Source organism: Pristiophorus japonicus, chromosome 3 (genome assembly GCF_044704955.1).
Source record: "Pristiophorus japonicus isolate sPriJap1 chromosome 3, sPriJap1.hap1, whole genome shotgun sequence".
NCBI lineage: Eukaryota > Metazoa > Chordata > Chondrichthyes > Pristiophoridae > Pristiophorus > Pristiophorus japonicus.
The window spans coordinates 257,711,726-257,735,848 of NC_091979.1; the positions used below are offsets into that span (position 1 = coordinate 257,711,726).

General features: G+C 46.0%; 1 non-coding gene across 1 annotated transcript; it reads left to right on the forward strand.

Moving 5' to 3' along the window:
- The first annotated feature begins 217 nt into the window (after window positions 1-217).
- LOC139260609 (U2 spliceosomal RNA) lies at window positions 218-414 on the forward strand. The gene has a single exon (XR_011592820.1). It is a non-coding gene; the product is annotated as a U2 spliceosomal RNA (small nuclear RNA).
- Window positions 415-24,123: the final 23,709 nt, after the last annotated feature.

Consider the following 24,123-nt stretch of genomic DNA (forward strand, 5'->3'; position numbering starts at 1 on the left):
TTATGGACGCATTTGCAGTGTTCCTCTTGCCAAATATAGCTGGCAGGTCATGCTCCACAGAAGAACAATCTGGTTATACTGACCAGCTCTCTTACAAAGGAAGCTGCTTCATATTCTTCCCCAAAATTTCTGGCCCTCTCATCTTCAAGAGTCTAGATCCTAGCTCTGGTCTCACTTCTGACCCTTTTGGCCAGGTATGCCTGTTGAGACTGGGCGCATCGCTTCTCGGCCTTTTGGCTAAGATCATGCGTAACTGACCTGACAGGGGAGTAACCGTGACCCCAACGTGGTTCTCCCTGGATCAGGAAGGTGATTCTCCTATGCTTTTTGGAAATAAGAGGTGGGCGGGGTGGCTTGACCCATCCACCTCCACGGAGGTGTGTGGGGGTCCTGACCCATCCACCTCCATGGCACGAACCTAGTATTGCAGTACTTCCAGGAATGGTGCTTGGGCTCTAGGCCTTTTGGCTAAGAGCATTGGCGCGGGGTGATCCTTGATGTGTGCAAGGTGACCTCTGGCGTTTGTGATCTGACAAAGAATTGGAAAGATTGGCAACGAATAAATTTAAAAAAAAAAAATTGTATGCCAGGTCCCAACTGAGGGCTAGGAGTGGGATTTCCCAACATAAGGAGTCTCTGCCCCAGCTCTACTCCCTCTTGTGTCAATGGCTTCATAGGGGTAGGCAGAGGTTCTGCCCCCGCCATGCCATACAGGAAACTCTGCCATAAGATTGGGACTCCGTGTGTCTGGGTGCTAGCCAAGCTGGCGATTACTGCAGCAATCTCCAGCTGAGTATAAAGCAGGGATTCACTCGATTGGCAACAGTTTTTTTGGGCCTATATTTGACTCATGAGGCTGCATGGTATACACTCAAGTGACACATGGTCACTGCTGTCATAGTTGGACAAGCATCAGGAAGCTTATTAGAGCATTGTACTGGTAAGTTTCACTGTTATAGCAGGTTAACTCCAGTGGTACTAATAGTACTTGGGAGTCCCAAAGCCTTGGTTCTTGCCAACTTACACCTACACTTCCTGGCCTTAGGGAAGAAGGCTCAGTTCCTGTTCAGGGTAGGACATTTTCCTTCCTTCCCTCCCTTGTGAAATACCTTCAGATTTTTATTATGTTATAGTTGCTATATAAGTTTTTCTGTAAAAATGATGCTGTTCCAAATGGTGTAAACTTTCTGGTGTAAACATGCTGTTTGATGGGCGTGCAGAACCTTTTAGGCACTGTTGTTTATCATTTTTTATTATGTTCTATTTGTATATTTTAAACTTTTAGTTTTATCCTATCTAATCCTATCTTTTTGTTAATATTAATAAAATTTAACTTATTTTCTTTCTCCTGGCTCCACCACTACTTTAGAGCTTTTGTTATCTGAAAGACAGTTCTTAAAACTATATTTATCAGCAAATCTAAAGACTTGGGCCATGATTTCGCAGGCTCATTGCAGCCGAGGTAGGTGTCGGGTTGCGACCCGGCTCCCGGCTCCATCCTGATCTGTGAAAATAATTTTCCATCGATGGGGCTTGTAAGCCCGCCCTGCGAGGTTCTCGGCCAATTAAAAAGAAGTGGGTCTGATGACATCATTTGATGATGCGTCATCAGCTGGTTTCCTTAAACGGACCATGTACAAAATCATTTCGACAGTTGTGCTGTCAGTGTTCTGCAGCATCGAGGTGCTGCAAACACGGACAAAGGTGCATGGCTGCACCCAGGATCTCCCATGACTCCCTCCATATGCTTATAGAAGGAGTCACAGCATGCAGGGAGGTTCTCTTCCCTTCCAATAGGTGGAAGAGATGTCCCTAGGAAAACAACGCAGCCTGGTTGCACATTGCATAGGAGGGCACAAGCAGGGATGTCATCAGGAGGAGCTGGCTGCAGTGGCACAAACCTTTCAATGATCTCAGTAGATCACGAAAGGTTACTGCAAAACCACACTCAACCTCATCCTGCTGTGCCATTCATCACATCCCCATCACCCTGCCTTCCCTACCCTACTCCTGCACATCCTTACTCACACCAACTTACCTTGCACCTCCACCCATCCCTCTCTCTCTATACATTATCACATCCCCATCTCACTAGCTACCTACCCCTCAAACTCACCTTCATCCATGTCCAATCATACCAACTAACAACACATAAGGATAGGCAATTTTCATGTGAAGTTTCTGTTAATGTGTTGCCAAACATTAAAATCTTTATTTTCAACACTTTGCCTTCTTGGTCATATTTGTGTGTATCTTTGGAAGTGGCTTAGTGAGTTGCAGTGAACGGTGAGACATAATGGTACCCCCCCATCATATGGCAGCCAGAGTGTACAGCATCAAGTGACGTAAATCTGGCCATGGTGAGGCCATCCCTGGCCTCCCGGGCAACAGTGTGGTCAGATGCTAATGCCCTGTGTCCTGTGCAGCATCAGGTGATTGCGGAGAAGGTTGGTGTTGTTGCTGATGCTGCTGGTATGCCTGGTGATGCTGGCATTGGGGCTGATCATGATGGGATTCTGAGGACCAAGGTGAGATTTTTTTCAAGTGCTAGAATAGATGGCAGCTGAAGTTGAGATGACAGAAGCGATCTGTCAATGGTGAGAGAGCTTGCTCCAAGGAGGTGATAGTGGATATAGAGTTTACTCCAAACACTTCCAACCTCCATAAAGCTGAAAAGTGTATTTCAAATCCTGAAGCCTCCAGCTTCTAAGATTTAAAGGTGAACAGCTATGAAATGGTAGCTTTTATACAATTTTTGCAGCTGTCAGCTATTCCGAGGAATGGAGAGTTAGTGAAAACCCGATCAACATACCTGATGTGATCACCAAGCGCCGGGAGCCTCGTGAAAAAGCTGCAAAAATGGTTCATACAGGTACATGGTAAAATGCTGCCTAAATACCTTTTAACAGGCTTTTAACTATGTCAATTGGCTGCCCCGCTGCTTGGTGTCATGTCTGTAAAGCACAGGCAGACCCGGAATTGATATGGAGGTGGGTTGACAGCGGGAGGAGCAAGGTCATGGCCTGCAGTATCTGTCAGGAGTACTGTGGAGACAGGAGGAGCACTGGGTCAACAATGAAAAAAAAATTAAAATGTTGCCTACCTTTTCGGTGGCACCGGCTGGCTAGGCCGCATCCACATCCATAAAACTGGAGTGGTGTGAGGTAAATGATTAATATATTCAAGGGGGTTAACGCCTGTTTAGAGCAGCCTCCTAGATGTCACCCTGATAATTTGGTATGCCCGAAAAGCAGACGTAACATATATCAATTACTAAGGGGTGATTTGATTGAGGATTTTAGGATTTTGAAAGGAATTGTTAGGGTAGATAAAGAAACTATTTCCGCTGGTGGGGGAGTTTAGGACAAAGAGACATCGTCAGGTCAAAATCAGAGTCTAGTCATCAGGAGAGAAGTTAGGAAACACATCTTCACACAAAGGTTGGTAGAAGTGTGGAACTATTTCCCACAAAAAGTAATAGATGCTAGCTCAATTAATAATTTTAAATCTGAAATCAATAGATTTTTGCTAGCTAAGGGTATTAAGAGATATGGAGCCAAGGTGAGTCGATACAGTTAGGATACAGATCAGCCATGATATCATTGAATGGCGGAACAGGCTCCAGGGGCTGAATGACCTACTCATGTTAATAAGTACCCCCTGATCTACAGATCGCAGATTGCATTCTGAATGCAGGCTTCTGTGGTTTGAGTCTTAAAAGATAAAATTGAGCAGGGCAACAGAAGAAAATATTTTGATCGGACCTAAACTTATTACTCAGTTTAGTATCTCTCCTGGGGATAATGTTAATAATATGCTTAATGCCTCCAAAATTAAAATTACTGTTTTATATAAATATCCTATGATGTCACCATGCAAACATCATGATATGAGGAAATCGCTAATGAATCTCAACAAACTCAGATCGGGTTTTGGAGGTACCAATATAAATCAGCCCTCGAAATATGAAGCAATTTACTCCGAGTTTGATTGATGGCTCCATTTTACACCTATACCAACTCTTTTGTCACTGGGATATATTCATTAATATTAATTTGTCCCTATAAATTTGCTGATGAAGCATTAAATTAAGATGATGTTTATATAAAATTATATCATTTCAGCTAAATGTAAATGCAAACATTACTGTTATGTCATTGTCTAAAGTTCATCATCTCTAAGTCAGTATTTCTGAAATTTGACAAGTACATCTTGATGAAAGAGTAATCCAGTTATTACAGCACTGGCTAACCAATCAGATGATAATGGGTTTGAGTCAATGGGTTGCCTGATTCTCAATCTGCTATTGTAGTAAGATAAGTGTTGCTAAATTATGGCCGCGCTGGTAGGTGAAGTCTTTCTTATATTGTACTCTATTTTGTAGAGAAGATTGTAATTTTCTTTGCTGTTATGTCTAAGCACACCACGAGTTGACTGATCATAGAATAGCACTGATTATATTCATAAAGATGTTTGCGGAATGGATTTTTTTCTATTTCAACTGAAAGAGGTCGCGTGAAAGCACTGGCCATGCATTGGTAAACATTGTAGGGTTGATTTTAACTTGCCCCACCTGGCGGAAATAGGGCAATAGCGGAGATAAAATTGCTGTGCACCACTTCATGCTTCGTAACCACTCCGCCATCATATTTTCGATGCCTTCTGTTGGGCAGCGCAGGCGTCCACCTGAATCAGCTAGGAGCCTCGTTACATAGGATCAACTGGGTGGAGCATATACCATGCACACTCAACCCAGTTAAACTGGACGGTAAATAATGTGGGTCACTGCCACCCTCCCTGATCGCCTGCTTCCCCAGACATACCTGCCTGCCACCTGGAACATCCTCCATGTCACCCGATATTGTGCTGGCCCAAATCTTCTGCGCTGCAGCAGGACGCCTGTTCGGAACATGCAGCTTGCCAGCGGCATGATAATAAGGCTTATACCGGAAAATGTGTTGGGTGTTCTGTCCCCTGCCACCTCATTCCATGCCTGGAGTTAAAATCTATCGCTGTGTATTTTAACTTTATGTCCCTGTTTTGCAGCATTTTAAAAGTGAACATAAAAGTTTTACATGTGTACTACAGAATTTGCAGTGGGTGTGATAGCATACTCTGAGAGCACGCCGTCATACCATCTTTGAAATGGACAGCAAGTTCAGGATTTCCCGCATGCGCTAAATCCCGAACTTGCAGTCGGTCAAGTTCTGACTTGACAGGTTATCCGCACCAACACTGCACTGACACTGAAACCCTAATTGCTGGCGCAGATTTGGGCTAATTACCCACAAACTGCCCAGCAATTACGTATGAAAATTTTACGGCCTGTTTCCACAGAGTAAGCAGTATAAAAAACCTTCATCTGATGCTTTATTGGATGCTTTCTTTTTTCAATTAAATGTCATCCAGGAATGTTGTAGAACCTGAGGGGCTGATTTTGATGAACTTAGCAGCCACTGCCGCCGACATTCCTCTGCTCGAACCGCCCAGTGGTCTGGAGTGGGCGGGAGGGGAGAACTGCCGGGAAGCACCCGCCGACATCAGCGGACAGCTGATGCGTGTAAGTACGCTCCCGCCCGCCGAGATGCCACATTGGTGCGGGCAGCAGGACGGCGGTGGACCACTGCGTGGTCTGTCCTGAATGATGAGTGTCAAGATCCTGTAAAAAAGGTAAGTAGAATGTTTTAAATTATTTCTTTACAGGTACCTACCTGGATGGAGTCCCCTGAAGGTCCTCAGATGTTTTTTTTTGTTGCTGATGATTTTTATTTTTACCTCTTCGACCCTCCGTGGGCCCGACTCCATCCTCGGCGGCACTTGGGCGGCAAGCGCCTCTGCCGCTGAGAATGAGAGCTCCCACCCGCTGCTGCCCAGATTGACAGCGTACGTCGTTGATTTTCCGCCCGCCGACCTTCGAGGAACCTCGGCGATGAAAACCCCGCCGAAAATACCGTCCGGTACCTCGGCAGCCATTGGCAGTACTTTGGGCGGCACTTGGGCGGGCAGAGGCCGTGACCAAATTCGGCCCCTGAGTGTTTCATTTGGGACGGCACCCGGAGAAAATGTGGAATCACACAAAGTGATAGGCATACACACAATCAAGTATTCAACTACACATTAATAATTAAAACTCCATTTCTTCATATTTTGATAAGCAAATGCTTGATCTTATCCCAGTATCACTCTCGCGCCATCAATTCATCAGACAAGAGGCAAAATGCAAAACGCACTTCGGACGAAGGCATAAAAATCAGAATACTCTTGTTTCAATTGAAATTAAAATTGGAGCTATGTGTATCCGAAGTTTATTGCAATGTTTATTCTCCAAATATAAATGCTTCAAAGATCAATTCTCAATGAGACCTTCTGCTTCCTGATTGGAGCACAGGCCCATGTGATCCCAGGTATGCTTCCGCACACGCTGCACCCTTGAGATCCATGGGCCATTACGCTGCCCTCTAGTATGCAGTGTCGAACAGCAAGTTCACGAAGGAGGGTCCCCATCAGGTAAGTTCACATTCTATTCATAGCTACGCTGCTAAGTGCAAAATCCAGGCCATAATCTATAACTTAAGGTGTAAGAATGAATTCCTGATAGTCGTTTCCAAGTTATAATCTTAGTGAAAAATTCTCATTGTGTTATACACTAAAAGAATGCAATGTAAGCAATTTATAATGATCACTGAAACCCTAATATTATCCTGTTTTTGGTATTTTCATTCTTCTTTGATATGACTTTTTATCAGTGTTGACTGCAACTGTCAGTGAGCTCCATGTTCTTGATGTGTGATGATATGTACAAGAGGTTTCGTGAGTGAAATTTGGTATCATCATGCAGGTCAATTCACGGTGCCAGCAAGATTAGAAGATCAGGAGTTACCAAGTCAGGAAAATAATACTTTTCTGCTGTTGCTAACAGTTGTCTCCACATCAGGTAGAATTAAGACCAATGTTGATTAAATTGTCATATAAACAATTGTTAGCAGTAAACTGTCATGTCAGATTTGCCATTAACTCTGCAGCCTACTGCAACTCCACAACCAGGATGTAATGCAAAACCTATGGCCCATTATGTTCCATATGACACTAAGGTTTATTATAGTGCTACAGCCCTGCTTAGGTTGAGATCAGCTTGCTCATTCCTGTATAGGGAATGTTCTTGGTCTGAATGCTCAAGAACCACGCCATGCAGTGTATTAACCCACATAGTGCTTAGGATAACCTGGCCAAATCGCTTTCCATGTGTATCCTGTGTTGAATTTGCAACTTCTGCAAGAAAACCTTTATAATTTAGGTTTTCAGCCATCCCCAGAGATAGGCAAATCTGGAACACTCGGGTCTACCTAAATTTCTAGACATTAGCATTTATTGTTATTTGAGCCTTGAATATACCTGTAGTATTTGAAACGAAGATGACATGTACAACAACATATTTCCATCTGTGCTTTACTTTCCATCTCAGTGATACATACCTAAAGTGTTATCAGTAGTCAATTAGTGTCTGAACTCAGGAACTCAGAAGGAATTTTCACACAAAGGGAGTGAAATTCTTTTTCGGATTAGGGATCATGCATATGCTAGGCGCATTAAAGGTTGTATTTTTGTTAGTTAGCATGAACAGAACATTATCACAGTTTCCCCCATACTGCTAAAAATTCCTGCAGGGAGTAATCTGGAATAATGTTCATCAATGTAAGAAGCTGGTAAACACAATAAGTGGCGAGAGTTCAGATTTATTTATGATTGCGTTCCAATGCACATCACATTAATGGGATATAGGCAGGCTAAGTGAGTGGGCAAAATTTTGGCTGATGGAGTATAATGTGGGAAAATGTGAGGTTATCCACTGTGGCCGAAAAAATAGAAAAGCAAATTATAATTTAAATGGAGAAAAATTGCAAAGTGCTGCAGTACACTGGGACCTGGGGGTCTTTGTGCATGAAACACAAAAAGTTAGTACGCAGGTACAGAAGTAATCAGGAAGGCAAATGGAATGTTGGCCTTTATTGTAAGAGGGATAGAGGATATGTGTGAGGAGGACACAAAGTATCTGCAAAAGGACATAGACAGGCTAAGTGAGTGGACAAAAATTTGGCAGATGGAGTATAATGTTGGAAAGTGTGAAGTCATGCACTTTGACAGAAAAAAATCAAAGAGCAAGTTATTATTTAAATGGAGAAAGATTGCAAAGTGCCGCAGTACAGCGGGACCTGGGGGTACTTGTGCATGAAATGCAAAAGGATAGTATGCAGGAACAGCAAGTGATCAGGAAGGCCAATGGTATCTTGGCCTTTATTGCAAAGGGGATGGAGTATAAAAGCAGGGAAATCTTGCTGCAACTATAGAGGGTATTGGTGAGGCCACACCTGGAATACTGTGTGCAGTTTTGGTTTCCATATTTATGAAAGGATATACTTGCTTTGAAGGCGGTTCAGAGAAGGGTCACTAGGTTGATTCCGGGGATGAGGGGGTTGATTTATGAGGAAAGGTTGAGTAGGTTGGGCCTCTACTCATTGGCATTCAGAAGAATGAGAGGTGATCTTATCGAAACGTATAAGATTATGAGGGGGCTTGACAAGGTGGATGCAGAGAGGATGTTTCCACTGATGGGGGAGACTAGAACTAGAGGGCATTATCTTAGAATAAGGGGCTGCCCATTTAAGACGGAGATGAGGAGAAATGTCTTCTCTCAGAGGGTTGTAAATCTGTGGAATTCGCTGTCTCAGAGAAAGCTGAGACATTGAATAAATTTAAGACAGAAATAAACAGTTTCTTAAACGATAAGGGGATAAGGGGTTATGGGGAGCGGGCGGGGAAGTGGAGCTGAGTCCATGATCAGATTAGCCAAGATCTTATTGAATGGCGGAGCAGGCCTGAGGGGCAGTATGGCCTACTCCTGTTCCTATTTCTTATGTTCTTATAAAAGCAGAGAAGTCCTCCGACAATTGTACAGGGTATTGGTGAGGCCACACCTGGAGTACTGCGTACAATTTTGGTCTCCGTATTTAAGGAAGGATATACTTGCATTGGAGGCTGTTCAGAGAAGGTTCACTAGGTTGATTCCGGAGATGAGGGGCTGATTATGAAGATAGGTTGAGTAGGTTGGGCCTGTACTCATTGGAGTTCAGAAGAATGAGAGGTGATCTTATTGAAACATATAAGATAAACTGAGGAGGTTCGACAAGGTGGATGCAAAGAGGATATTTCCACTCATAGTGAAAACTAAAACTAGGGGACATAGGGCTAGAGCCTCCACTTTTTTTGCATGCTTAACACCCACTTAACACCCATTTTACCGCTGAAATGACATATAACACCCATATATCACCCATTTTGGCACAAAATGGAAACTGACGGGCTTTTTTAGGAAACTTATCGGCGAGCGTTATTTTCCCAATGGGCTTATCGCCAAGAAAAAATATCACCGCCTGCCCACTTTTTTGGGGCGGAATCAGCAGAATATGCGAATTCAACGCCCATAATATCGCCCAGCGTTACTTAATTAATGCCGAGATTCAATATTAACACCCACCCACTGTTTTTTGTCGTAAGGAGCATATTTACCCAAACTGGCGGCCATGGAGATCGCCCATCTTCAATTTTACCACCTCGCACACATATCGCTCGCTCAAAAAAACACCCGCAAAAAGGGGCACTAACCCGAACGAACGCCAGTGGTGTGGCTGGCATTTGTTAAATCCCATTCTTACGTGAGGAGCTGATATCGGAAAGATTTGACTGAAAGAGCGCTGATGTGAGTAACAATGCTGACACACTGCTGTGTGTGTGCAGCTCAGACATCAATGGTGCCCATAACCTTGGTACCAGTTAAAGTTTACGTTGATTGATATTAAGTTGTATTTAACCCTTTCATGGTAAGGAATCACCAGTGTGTAACAGTTCAGCTATGTGAGACAATGCGCAACAAGGTTATGTTCAATAACAAAATTTAATACCAACATTAGTCTGAAATCATAAGTATCACAGCCAATAACACCCAACCCCCGCCCACACCCCACTTTTTCCACCATTGACATAAATCACATGCCCACCAACACAGAATACAAAGGCAAAGCAGGAACATGGTCCCCAGCCCCCATACATTGCAACAAATTGCATACATCCAGATGGAGATATAACACAGCCATCACCTGCGCACATGCACCTCACTTTCCTTCCCCCCTCTCCTTCCCATCCCTTCCCCTCATCGCTTCACGGTGCCTGGCCAGGGAGCTCCTCAGGCGGTGCCTCATTGGGGGGGATGAAGGCAGATGCGTTGGTTGGATGGGTTCGGGGGCCGGGGGGTGCCGAGGGAGCAACATTCTCTGACGCAGAAGCAGGATCTTGGTTCTTGCTCTCATCTGTCGTTCGCACTGGTGGTGCAGAACATAGGGGTGGAGTGCCGCGTTCGGGGACCACTAGGAGGCCTGTGGCAGTAGTGTTTCTGGCTATCGCATCCAGGGACTCTGCCATGCGCAGAATGTACTCGATCATGGTGGCCAGGTGTCAGGATATGCCCCCAATGCTTCAATGAGCTGGTCACCAATGTCTACAATCCTCCTGGACAATTGTATCATCTCTCCGCTGTCATGTCGAGCTCGTGGAACAAACCTGCCGCGTCCACGAGGTCTCCGCGGGGTCGGCGCCGTCCTGGGGACAAATGGGGTGCCCTGTGGAGAGGTGCTCAGGGCTAGCACCTCCAGAGTGGAGGCGGGAATGATCGGAGGACCACTAGATGGCCTTGGGGTGGAATGGCTTCTGGAGCGTGACGATGCAGGTTCTTCGAAGTCCATGCTCTCATCCGTCGAGAGCAGACCCAGCGAATTGACAGACGACAATCGGAGCTCCTCAGCACCAGATGTAGTAGGATCATTCGCCGACTCCTGCTCCGCGCCACCATCTTCTGGCCTCTGTGGCCTTGCCTGGGATATGAGTGGGTGTGGCATCGATTGACTTTACATGATGCAATGGTGTAAGCTTTACTCACGTGGCATCACTTCAGGGTCTGCAGATGCGTCCGTGGCTGTCCGGGGGTGCTTCCCCACGAATGCTAGCACTCGCTCCTCCATCTCTGTCACTGGGGACTGGTGGCCCCCCCACCCATTCGACTTTGCACGGACCTCATCATCAATAGCTTCTTCTGTAAAAGGTGACAGGATGACATGGCATGAGATCATTGCGTGATATCACTGCTAGGTACTGTCACAGAGACTGATACAACATATAACCGACAGATGTAATGATGATTATTATGATTATTATCATTCTTTACCGAAAGACATACATCGTGACCGCAGGCTTTGAGTAAAACATTCCCGGTAAAAGAGCAAGTCCTCACATCTGCTGATAGTCACTCATGACTGTTACAAATCAAATTATATAAATACATAAGTACATGTAAATCAATGTAATACTTACTCTTGCGGATCCCACAAGGTTGTTCCATCGTTTGCAGCATTGGTTGCCCTCATGCTCCTCGTTGTTCGCCGACGAGACCACCTCTGCTATCTCGGTCCATATCTTCTAGTAGGCCTTTGGGGTGGGCTTCCCACGCCCTCCCTGTGTCAAATCACCCCTGTGTGACTCGACCTCCTGCAAGAGGGAGGCATTTGCCTCGTCCGAGAAACTCCTGGCTCTTTTGTGACCTTCAATGTGCTCCTCTCCCACCTCACTGCTCTCTCCAGCGTCAGTCTCCACAGCGTGCTGTGATGCCTCCTCCTCTCCCTCCATTATAGGGCAAATTCAGTCAAATATGTGGCTGGTAACAGCTACTTTTTGTTTGCCTACTTGCTGTGAAGCTCTAAAGTCTCCCTCCTTCCTCCCAAAGCAGCCATATCACACCTAGCCACGCCTTCAGTCACTCTGAGCTCCCTCTCTCTCTGTCTCCTCTTCTGCGCATGTCATGGTGACCCTTGACCTCCAGAATTATGGTAATTGAGCGTTGCCATGCCGTTGCTAAGGATGGCCACATTTTACGGCAGAAGGTCAAAAAAAATTTACGCTACCGCCCGTTTGATATCGCTCACGGTAACACCCATTTTCAAAAATGTAAACTAGGTGTTTTGAGAATGGGCGAGAAGCAGGCAATCTGAAAATCCTTTTTACCACCCACGCCAGAAATAACACCCATTTTTGGGCAATAATCACAAAAGTGGAGGTTCTAGCCCATCGTCTCAGAATAAGGGGCCACTCATTTAAAATTGAGGCAAGGAGGGTTCGCTCAGATGGAAATCTATGGAATTCACTGCCCCAGAGAGCTGTGGAGGCTGGGTCATTGAAAATATTTAAGGCTGAGATAGACAGATTTTTGAGCGATAAGGGAATAAAGGGTTATGGGGAGCGGGCAGGGAAGTGGAGCTGAGTCCATGATCAGATCAGCCATGATCTTATTGAATGGCGGAGCAGACTCGAGGGGCCAGGTGGCCTACTCCTGCTCCTATTTCTTATGTTCTTATGTTGCCTGCTATATAAGTGTTGTTGAGGTAATATAGAAAGTTGGCAGAGGTCAAGCACAGAACAGAGCATAATAGGGCAGGGAGATCCGAGACCATAGGAGTGAGACCAGGAGGATCCACTACTGTCTCAGGCAGAATGTGTATCATTGGCAACAAAGTGACTTTGATCTCACTGACGAACATTGAGTGAGAAGGCTACACTTCATTAATGAAATTATCAGAATTATGTAATCTCCTAGCGTGCAACCAAGAAGTAACATCAGCACTGCACTGTCATTAACTGTAAAGGTGATATCAGTGCTCAATTGAATGGTGGTGCAGGCTCGAAGGGCCGAATGGCCTACTCCTGCACCTATTTTCTATGTTTCTATGTTTCTATGTTTCAACATTTTTGCCATGGGCTCATTCGCAGAGACTTGGCATGGATCAGTCAATTGGTAGCTCACTGCTCCATTTCCAATGTCGACATGTTGATGAGTATAATGAAATACGCACCAGAATGTAAAAGCAACAGAAGAGGCTGACAGGGTTTCCACAAAAGGTATAGCGTTCAAAGGATACAGGGCATTACTGACTGCACCTCTGTGGCCATTCAAGCAACTGTGCAATATCTCATGACATTTCATAAAATAATATTAATTGCTGGAAATCCAAATTCTTTGCAACCATTGCCAAAGAATTATACATGTAATGCATTTCCAGAGGGTGCCCAAAATACCCATATCTTAACAAGAATCATGGCTTGTCAGAGATAAGGGTTAGCCACTCAAAATAAGGCTCATGACATCGCTACACTCCACATACATCAACAAAGAGCCCACAATTAAATATTTCAGAAGGATAAATATAATTGGCAAATGTTTGGTGTGCTCAAACAAAACCATTAATCTTTGGACCACACCACTGATGCTCTACAAGAGAGAGTTGGCGGCTTGGTAGTGATGTGCATCCTTGTAAAGATGTGCATGCTTCTTTATGTTAGAGAAACAACAAGCTGTGCCATAGGAGCAGCAGAAGATGGAGCAAGGTGGCAAAGAGCTCGCAGAAGGTCATTGTATGCAATCACATGGATTTGGAGGCTTTGGCTCAGGAGTTCTTTCCTTGAGGCCCAGCTTTATGCTTAATCAGGCATTCCTTTTTCAACAACCATTTCTTATTACTGGTTTTTATATTGAAAACATTGATATATTTTCACAAATCTTACTTATGTGCACACTTCAGGCCCACAATTGTTATATCTTGTAATGCTTTTTATGTTAACATTTACAATGGAAACTGTCTATTTAAATACTTATAATGGGATTATGTGTGTCATCAGACAATAATGGGGATCGTATATGTAAACAGTTTCCTGTCACAATGGAGTTGCAGCCTTCTACCACTGGTGACAGGTCCATCCACCATTGTGGTTCTTGCCCAATATGAAGATAAGCAATTTTAATTTAATTAATTTATTTTCCTTTATGTTAAAATGTGATATTCATTTGTTTTTCTTTTATTTTCCTTTCCTGACCTTTTCTTAACACTGAACCGCTTCTAGTGCCTCCCTGCTTTATCCGTCTGAGTTAACCTGAGCTCCTCAGCATCCCAGTTTCTCTCCCTGCCTTTTTTGCTGCTCTTGGTCCTGCTCTGCTACCCTACTGCCTTCTGTACCTTTGCTACCCTACTGTCACTGCCTCAGCTCCCAACTTGACCCAGCAGGTGCCTTGGCTTCATTCTATAGCTCCAGCTCTCTTGCTTGTAGCAGCCTCCACCTTGGGCTGACTTTCCAGTCTGTCCAGCATGAGTCTTCACAAGGCTGCAGCCTGCCATCTGGTTCCATTCCCTGGCCCCACTCCTTCTCTGTGGTCCAGTGGCTCCTGTTCCATGGTGTGGCCTTGCACTAGCCTCTTTCATGCCCAGCATCCTGACTGGTCCCATACAAGCCTGGCACCGGGTTTGACTCCTGGGCTCGTTTCTGTTATGAATGTAAAGTCCTGTCCCCTCAGTACAGATTCACATAGAAACATAGAAACATAGAAAATAGGTGCAGGAGCAGGCCATTCAGCCCTTCTAGCCTGCACCGCCATTCAACGAGTTCATGGCTGAACATGAAACTTCAGTACCCACTTCCTGCTTTCACGCCATACCCCTTGATCCCCCGAGTAGTAAGGACTTCATCTAACTCCCTTTTGAATATATTTAGTGAATTGGCCTCAACTACTTCCTGTGGTAGAGAATTCCACAGGTTCACCACTCTCTGGGTGAAGAAGTTTCTCCTTATCTCGGTCCTAAATGGCTTACCCCTTATCCTTAGACTGTGACCCCTGGTTCTGGACTTCCCCAACATTGGGAACATTCTTCCTGCATCCAACCTGTCCAAACCCGTCAGAATTTTAAACGTTTCTATGAGGTCCCCTCTCACTCTTCTGAACTCCAGTGAATACAAGCCCAGTTGATTCAGTCTTTCTTGATAGGTCAGTCCCACCATCCCGGGAATCAGTCTGGTGAATCTTCGCTGCACTCCCTCAACAGCAAGTATGTCCTTCCTCAAGTTAGGAGACCAAAACTGTACACAATACTCCAGGTGTGGCCTCACCAAGGCCCTGTACAACTGTAGCAACACCTCCCTGCCCCTGTACTCAAATCCCCTCGCTATGAAGGCCAACATGCCATTTGCTTTCTTAACCGCCTGCTGTACCTGCATGCCAACCTTCAATGACTGATGTACCATGACACCCAGGTCTCGTTGCACCTTCCCTTTTCCTAATCTGTCACCATTCAGATAATAGTCTGTCTCTCTGTTTTTACCACCAAAGTGGATAACCTCACATTTATCCACATTATACTTCATCTGCCACGCATTTGCCCACTCACCTAACCTATCCAAGTCACTCTGTAGCCTCATAGCATCCTCCTCGCAGCTCACACTGCCACCCAACTTAGTGTCATCCGCAAATTTGGAGATACTACATTTAATCCCCTCGTCTAAATCATTAATGTACAATGTAAACAGCTGGGGCCCCAGCACAGAACCCTGCGGTACCCCACTAGTCACTGCCTGCCATTCCGAAAAGTACCCATTTACTCCTACTCTTTGCTTCCTGTCTGACAACCAGTTCTCAATCCACGTCAGCACACTACCCCCAATCCCATGTGCTTTAACTTTGCACATTAATCTCCTGTGTGGGACCTTGTCGAAAGCCTTCTGAAAGTCCAAATATACCACATCAACTGGTACTCCTTTGTCCACTTTATTGGAAACATCCTCAAAAAATTCCAGAAGATTTGTCAAGCATGATCTCCCTTTTACAAATCCATGCTGACTTGGACCTATCATGTCACCATTTTCCAAATGCGCTGCTATGACATCCTTAATAATTGATTCCATCATTTTACCCACTACTGAGGTCAGGCTGACCGGTCTATAATTCCCTGCTTTCTCTCTCCCTCCTTTTTTAAAAAGTGGGGTTACATTGGCTACCCTCCACTCGATAGGAACTGATCCAGAGTCAATGGAATGTTGGAAAATGACTGTCAATGCATCCGCTATTTCCAAGGCCACCTCCTTAAGTACTCTGGGATGCAGTCCATCAGGCCCTGGGGATTTATCGGCCTTCAATCCCATCAATTTCCCCAACACAATTTCCCGACTAATAAAGATTTCCCTCAGTTCCTCCTCCTTAATAGACCCTCTGACCACTTTTATATCCGGAAGGTTGTTTGTGTCCTCCTTAGTGAATACTGAACCAAAGTACTTGTTCAATTGGTCTGCCATTTCTTTGTTCCCCGTTATGACTTCCCCTGATTCTGACTGCAGGGGACCTACGTTTGTCTTTACTAACCTCTTTCTCTTTACATACCTATAGAAACTTTTGCAATCCGCCTTAATGTTCCCTGCAAGCTTTTTCTCGTACTCCATTTTCCCTACCCTAATCAAACCCTTTGTCCTCCTCTGCTGAGTTCTAAATTTCTCCCAGTCCCCAGGTTCGCTGCTATTTCTGGCCAATTTGTATGCCACTTCCTTGGCTTTAATACTATCCCTGATTTCCCTAGATAGCCACGGTTGAGCCACCTTCCCTTTTTTATTTTTACGCCAGACAGGAATGTACAATTGTTGTAATTCATCCATGCGTTCTCTAAATGTCTGCCATTGCTCATCCACAGTCAACCCCTTAAGTATCATTAGCCAATCTATCTTAGCCAATTCATGCCTCATACCTTCAAAGTTACCCTTCTTTAAGTTCTGGACCATGGTCTCTGAATTAACTGTTTCATTCTCCATCCTAATGCAGAATTCCACCATATTATGGTCACTCTTCCCCAAGGGGCCTCGCACAATGAGATTGCTAATTAATCCTCTCTCATTACACAACACCCAGTCTAAGATGGCCTCCCCCCTAGTTGGTTCCTCGACATATTGGTCTAGAAAACCATCCCTTATGCATTCCAGGAAATCCTCCTCCACCGTATTGCTTCCAGTTTGGCTAGCCCAATCTATGTGCATATTAAAGTCACCCATTATAACTGCTGCACCTTTATTGCATGCACTCCTAATTTCCTGTTTGATGCCCTCCCCAACATCACTACTACTGTTTGGAGGTCTGTACACAACTCCCACTAACGATTTTTGCCCTTTAGTGTTCTGCAGCTCTACCCATATAGATTCCACATCATCCAAGCTAATGTCTTTCCTAACTATTGCATTAATCTCCTCTTTAACCAGCAATGCTACCCCACCTCCTTTTCCTTTTATTCTATCCTTCCTGAATGTTGAATACCCCTGGATGTTGAGTTCCCAGCCCTGATCATCCTGGAGCCACGTCTCCGTAATCCCAATCACATCATATTTGTTAACATCTATTTGCACAATTAATTCATCCACCTTATTGCGGATACTCCTTGCATTAAGACACAAAGCCTTCAGGCTTGCTTTTTTAACACCCTTTGTCCTTTTAGAATTTTGCTGTACAGTGGCCCTTTTTGTTCTTTGCCTTGGGTTTCTCTGCCCTCCACTTTTCCTCATCTCCTTTCTGTCTTTTGCTTTTGCCTCCTTTTTGTCTCCCTCTGTCTCCCTGGATAGGTTCCCATCCCCCTGCAATATTAGTTTAACTCCTCCCCAACAGCACTAGCAAACACTCCCCCTAGGACATTGGTTCCGGACCTGCCCAGGTGCAGACCGTCCGGTTTGTACTGGTCCCACCTCCCCCAGAACCGGTTCCAATGCCCCAAGAATTTGAATCCCTCCCTGCTGCACCACTGCTCAAGCCATGTATTCATCTGCGCTATCCTGCGATTCCTACTCTGACTAGCACGTGGCACTGGTAGCAATCCCGAGATTACTACTTTTGAGGTCCTACTTTTTAATTTAGCTCCTAGCTCCTTAAATTCTTTTCGTAGGACCTCATCCCTTTTTTTACCTATGTCGTTGGTACCAATGTGCACCACGACAACTGGCTGTTCTCCCTCCCATTTCAGAATGTCCTGCACCCGCTCCGAGACATCCTTGACCCTTGCACCAGGGAGGCAACATACCATCCTGGAGTCTCGGTTGCGTCCGCAGAAACGCCTATCTATTCCCCTCACCATCGAATCCCCTATCACTATCGCGCTCCCACTCTTTTTCCTGCCCTCCTTTGCAGCAGAGCCACCTACGGTGCCATGAACTTGGCTGCTGCTGCCCTCCCCTGATGAGTCATCCTCCCCAACAGTACTCAAAGCAGTGTATCTGTTTTGCAGGGGGATGACCACAGGGGACTCCTGCACTATCTTTCTTGCACTGCTCTTCCTGTTGGTCTTCCATTCCCTATCTGGCTGTGGACCCTTCTCCTGCGGTAAGACCAACTCACTACACGTGATACTCACGTCATTCTCAGCATCGTGGATGCTCCAGAGTGAATCCACCTTCAGCTCCAATTCCGCAACGCGGACCGTCAAGAGCTCGAGCCGGATACACTTCCCACACACGTAGTCGTCAGGGACACCGGAAGTGTCTCCGAGTTCCCACATGGTACAGGAGGAGCATATCACATGGCCGAGCTCTCCTGCCATGTCTTAACCTTAGATACCCTTAAATTGGTAATAACAATGTTATAGTTCACTTACTGATATAAAAAATAAAAGAAAAGCTACTCACCAATCACCAGCCAATCACTTACCCCATTGGCTGTGACGTCACTTTTTGATTACTTTCTACTTCTATTTTGCTTTCTCTCCCGCTGTAGCTGCACCAGTATGCTTTTGACAGGTCGCTCCCCTCTCACCAACTGCCGCTGGCTCTCGATCTCCCGCTGGGCTTTTGACAGGTCGCTCCCCTCTCACCAACTTCACACGAGGCATGTTGTGAAGTCAAGGTCACTCTAGACCTGCACCTTTATTTCACAGCTCTGGAATGCTGCACTTGCCTGAGACCTGTCCTTATATACATGTCTCTTGCAAGTGCACCCCTGGTGGTAAGGTATGCTGGTGGTTACAGATCATATCTTATTACAGTCATGTATAGCATGTTAGGATACAGTTATATATAATAATATAAGATACATGACATCACCCTCCCCCAAGGTCTTATTGTCTTTATAGGTTCAGTCTCTCAGGTGGTCTACGCTCTCGCGTGGAGAGTCTGAGTTGTGGTTCAGTTGTTCGCCTTGGTGTCTGCTTTTCTTTGGGTGTGGTTGCTGGTATCTCGCCTGGGCTGTCAGTTTCGATTGGTGTGAGTGTTGTTGACTCGTCTGGGCTGTCTGTTGGGATTGCCCTTTCCTCAGGTTGTTCCCTCTGTCTGTCCACCAGGTGTGGTGCGAGTTCCACATTGTAGTCTGCCTCTGGTTCCGCAGTGTTGTTGGTAAATCTGCTTTTGACGTGGTCTACATGCCTCCGACAGGTTTTGCCATTGTCCATTTGTACTACCAGTAGCCTGTTTCCTTCCTTGCCAGTTACTGTCCCTGCAAGCCATTTGGGACCCCTGCCATAGTTTAGTACAAACACTTTGTCCCCTATCTCATTCCATCTCCCCCTCAAATTTCTGTCATGGTACTCAGTCAGCTTACGGTGCTTTGCCACAACGATTTCGTGCATGTCTGGGAGGATTAATGAGAGCCTTGTTTTTAAAGTCCTTTTCATCAACAGTTGCGCGGGGGGAATCCCAGTCAGTGAGTGCGGACGAGATATGTATGTCAGCAGCAGTCACGACAGGCGACCCTGCAGCGTGGGACCTTGGATTTTAAGCATGCCTTGTTTAATGATTTGCATTGCTCTCTCCGCCTGGCCGTTGGAGGCCAGCTTGAACGGTGCCGTCTTGACGTGATTTATGCCGTGGTCAATTATAAAGTCTTGGAATTCTGCGCTGGTGAAGTACGGACCATTGTCACTGACCAATATGTCAGGGATTCCGTGTGTTGCAAACATGGTTGCGAGGCTCTCCACAGTGGTGGAGGTTGTGCTCGAGTTTAAAATGGTGCATTCGATCCACTTTGAAAATGCATCTACAACTACGAGGAACATTTTGCCCATGAATGGGCCCGCATAGTCTACGTGCACCTGCGACCACGGTTTGGTAGGCCAGGGCCAGGGGTTCAATGGAGCCTCCCTGGGGGCATTGCTGAGTTGGGCACAAATGGTGCACCTTCGGACGCAGAGCTCCAAGTCCGCGTCAATTGCAGGCCACCAGACATGGGTTGTGTCTATGGCCTTCATGAGAACGATCCCCGGGTACTCACGGTGGAACTCCCGGACAAATGCCTCTCTGCCTCGCAGAGGCATGACTACTCGGCTGCCCCACATCAGGCAGTCTGCTTGTAGTGATAGCTCATACATGCGCCTGTGAAAGGGTTTTAATTCCTCAGGGCAGGCATCGCGAGCCTCTGCCCAGTCACCGGGTAGGACACATCTTTTTACTAAGGATAACGTGGGGTTGCTGGCCATCCAGGCTCTGATTTGGCGAGCCGTCATGTGCGAACCTGTGGACTCAAAGGCATTGATTGCCATGACTATCTCACAGTCCTGTTCGTCAGACCCTTCCGTGGTCGCCAGGGGTAGTCTGCTGAGCGCGTCGGCACAGTTGTCTGTGCCTGGTCTGTGCCTTATGGTATAGTCGTAGGACGCCAGCATGAGTGCCCACCGTTGAATTCGCGCCGAGGCGTTGGCGTTTATTGCCTTGCAGCGGATAGGAGGGACGTGAGGGGCTTGTGGTTGGTTTCTAACGCGAACTTAGCCCCGAAAAGGTATTGGTGCATCTTTTTGACACCGTACACGCACGCGAGTGCCTCCTTCTCTACCATTCCGTACCCGCGCTCTGCCCGCGAAAGTGACCTGGAGGCATAAGCTATGGGTTGTAATTTGCCCGCACTATTGACACATTGCAAAACGCACCCGACCCCATACGCTGACGCATCGCATGTGAGAACTAGCTTTTTACCTGGGTCAAAGAAAGTCGAAACACTGTTGGAACACAGAAGGTTGCGTGCCTTATTGAAGGCGCGTTCCTAGGCGTCCCCCCAAAACCAATCGCACCAACTGAGTAGCACGTGGAGAGGCTCCAGCAGCGTGCTTAAGTTCTGCATCAAGTTCCCAAAGTAATTGAGTAGCCCGAGAAAGGCGCGCAGTTCTGAGACATTCCGGGGCCTGGGTGCCAGGCGAATTGCTTCTGTTTTGGACTCTGTTGGGCGGATTCCATCAGCTGCAATCCTTCTGCCCAAAAATTCAACCTCAGGTGCGAGAAACAGGCACTTGGATTTCTTGACTCGTAGGCCTACCTGATCCAACCGCTTTAGTACTTCCTCCAAATTACGGAGATGGGAGTCGGTGTCCCTGCCCGTGATAAGTATGTCGTCTTGAAATACAACCGTCCCCAGGATGGAATTGAGCAGACCCTCCATGTTGCTCTGGAATATGGCAGCTGCTGACCTGATGCCGAATGGGCATCGATTGTACATGAAAAGGCCTCAATGTGTGTTGATGGTGGTGAGTAGCTTGGATTCCTCGGTCAATTCTTGCGTCATTTTCGCAGATGTGAGGTCTAATTTTGAGAAAGGTTTACCTCCAACCAATGTGGCAAATAAGTCCTCTGCTCTGGGCAGCGGGTACTGGTCCTGTAGGGAGACTCTGTTTATGGTAGATTTGTAGTCCCCACAGATTCGTACGGATCCATCAGGCTTCATGACTGGGACGATGGGACTTGCCCAGTCGCTAAATTCCACAGGTGATATAATGCCTTCCCGCAGAAGCCTGTCTAGTCCGTGTTCAATCTGAAATTCGCTTATTCAGTTGGGTTAGCTGGTGTGGAGGTACAATGGGCTTGTCAGAATTATTTAGCTGAGCCCAAGGACTAATTCCCGCAATCTCTAGTCTTCTTTGAGCGCAGTCATCGTTTCCTGCACCCATTTGGTGCCTGAAAATTGGCCTAACTGAATTTCTAGGCCAATATGTTCTCTCTCCTCCTCCCACCCTGTGCACTATTATAACTGTCACTTAAACTTTTCCTAATTAATTAAGGATAGTGTTAAATCCAAGGAAGAGGCATATAAATTGGCCAGAAAAAGCAGCAAACCTGAGGACTGGGAGAATTTTATAATTCAGCAGAGGAGGACAAAGGGTTTAATTAAGAGGGGGAAAATAGAGGACCCAAGTTTCCACACGCGGCGAAAAAGGCGCACCTCAGAGCTGGGCGCCTGTTTTTCGCGCCGAAAACGGCGCCTGAAAAAAAAATGCGGTATTCTCAAGCTCCTTGGATCTCGATGTCTGCTTGGCGCGGCGCACAGGGGGCGGAGCCTACCACTCGCGCTGATTTTGTAAGTAGGAGGGGGAGGGTACAATTTAAATGAGGCTTCTTGGTGCTGGCAAACCTGCGCGTGCGCGTTGGAGCGTTCGCGCACACGCAGTCTGAAGTAAACATTGGCACTCGGCCATTTTTAAAAGTGCTGCAAAAAAAGTGAAGATTTGTTTCCTGGACCCCTGCAAAGGCTTGTATTTTAATTTTCTTGATATTTCTGTGTGTGAGGGAGTGCTTTTAGCAGCACTGCTGAATAAATCACCTGCTGAAATCAGTGAGTTCAGCTTTTCACTGCTAAACTTGCAGAACCGGTGCCTGTAAATTAAGGACTGTGTGTTTGGAGAAATAAAAGTGCCAATTCAACTTTGCAATGGATCAACTTCCACCAAGAACAAAGAATTTCTTGCATGAGGAAGCAAACCATTGCATAATATGTGGTGCACCCATTCTGCAAATTTAAATATAAAGATGTCGATGTGGCTGCCTCTCCCTGTCCAAATGGCCTCAGTCAGTCCCCCTCACAGCTCGAAGGCTGCTGCTGCTCCCGACCAGCCACTGACGTCGCTGCAATCCCATGGCCAAATGGCCTCACGTCCGCTCCTGATTCTTCGGCTCCCGGCCAGCCACTGACGCCGCTGCAATCCCATGGCCGAATGGCCTCAAGTCCGTCCGGGTGCTGCATCTTCGCGGGGAATGAAGGCCTGCCTCAAGCACCGCAGCTCAGCTCGAAGGCTGCTTGCTGCCTGCCCCTGCCGTCGAGAGACACTGATGCCACTCAGCTGCCTGAAAGGCCTGCCTGAAGCACTTTCACACAGGTAGGAACATGGTTTATTTAATCTTTTCTTTGCTTATAAATTTTTATTCAGGTTGGATTTATTTGTATAATATTTGTATAAGTATAACTAAGGATTGATTGTAGAATTTAATGACTTCCCTTCCCCCCCTCCCCTCCCCCCCCACCTCGTTCCCTATGCCTAATTTGTAACCTGCACCTGAATTTTTAAAGTGTATACAAGGTTTTTTCAAGCGTACAAAAATCTTCACTTGCTCCATTCTAAGTTAGTTTGGAGTACGTTTTCACTGTGGAAACTTTCAAATCAGGCGTCAGTGGCCGGACACGTCCCCTTTTGAAAAGAAATTCTGTTCCAAAGTGAAACTGTTCTACCTGACTAGAACTGCAGAAAACTAAATGTGGAGAATTCCGATTTCTAAGATACTCCGTTCTACACCAGTTGCTCCTCAAAATCAGGAGCAAATCATGTGGAAACTTGGGGCCAGAGTGTGGGAGGAAGCTTGCTGGGAACATAAAAACTGACTGCAAAAGCTTCTATAGATATGCGAAGAGAAAAAGATTAGTGAAGACAAACATAAGTCCCTTGCAGTCGGATTCAGGTGAATTTATAATGGGGAACAAAGAAATGGCAGACCAGTTGAACAAATACTTTGGTTCTGTCTTCACGAAGGTAGACACAAATAACCTTCCAGAAATACTAGGGGACCGAGAGTCTAGTGAGAAGGAGGAACTGAAGGAAATCCTTATTCGGCAGGAAATTGTGTTAGGGAAATTGATGGGATTGAAGGCCGATAAATCCCCAAGGTCTGATAGTCTGCATCCCAGAGTACTTAAGGAAGTGGCCCTAGAAATAGTGGATGCATTGGTGATCATTTTCCAACAGTGTATCGACTCTGGATCAGTTCCTATGGACTGGAGGGTAGCTAATGTAACACTACTTTTTAAGAAAGGAGGAAGAGAGAAAATGGGTAATTATAGACCGGTTAGCCTGACATCAGTAGTGAGGAAAATGTTGGAATCAATTATTAAGGATGAAATAGCAGCGCATTTGGAAAGCGGTGACAGGATCAATCCAAGTCGGCATGGATTTGTGGGGGGGAGATCATGCTTGGCAGGTCTTCTGGAGTTTTTTG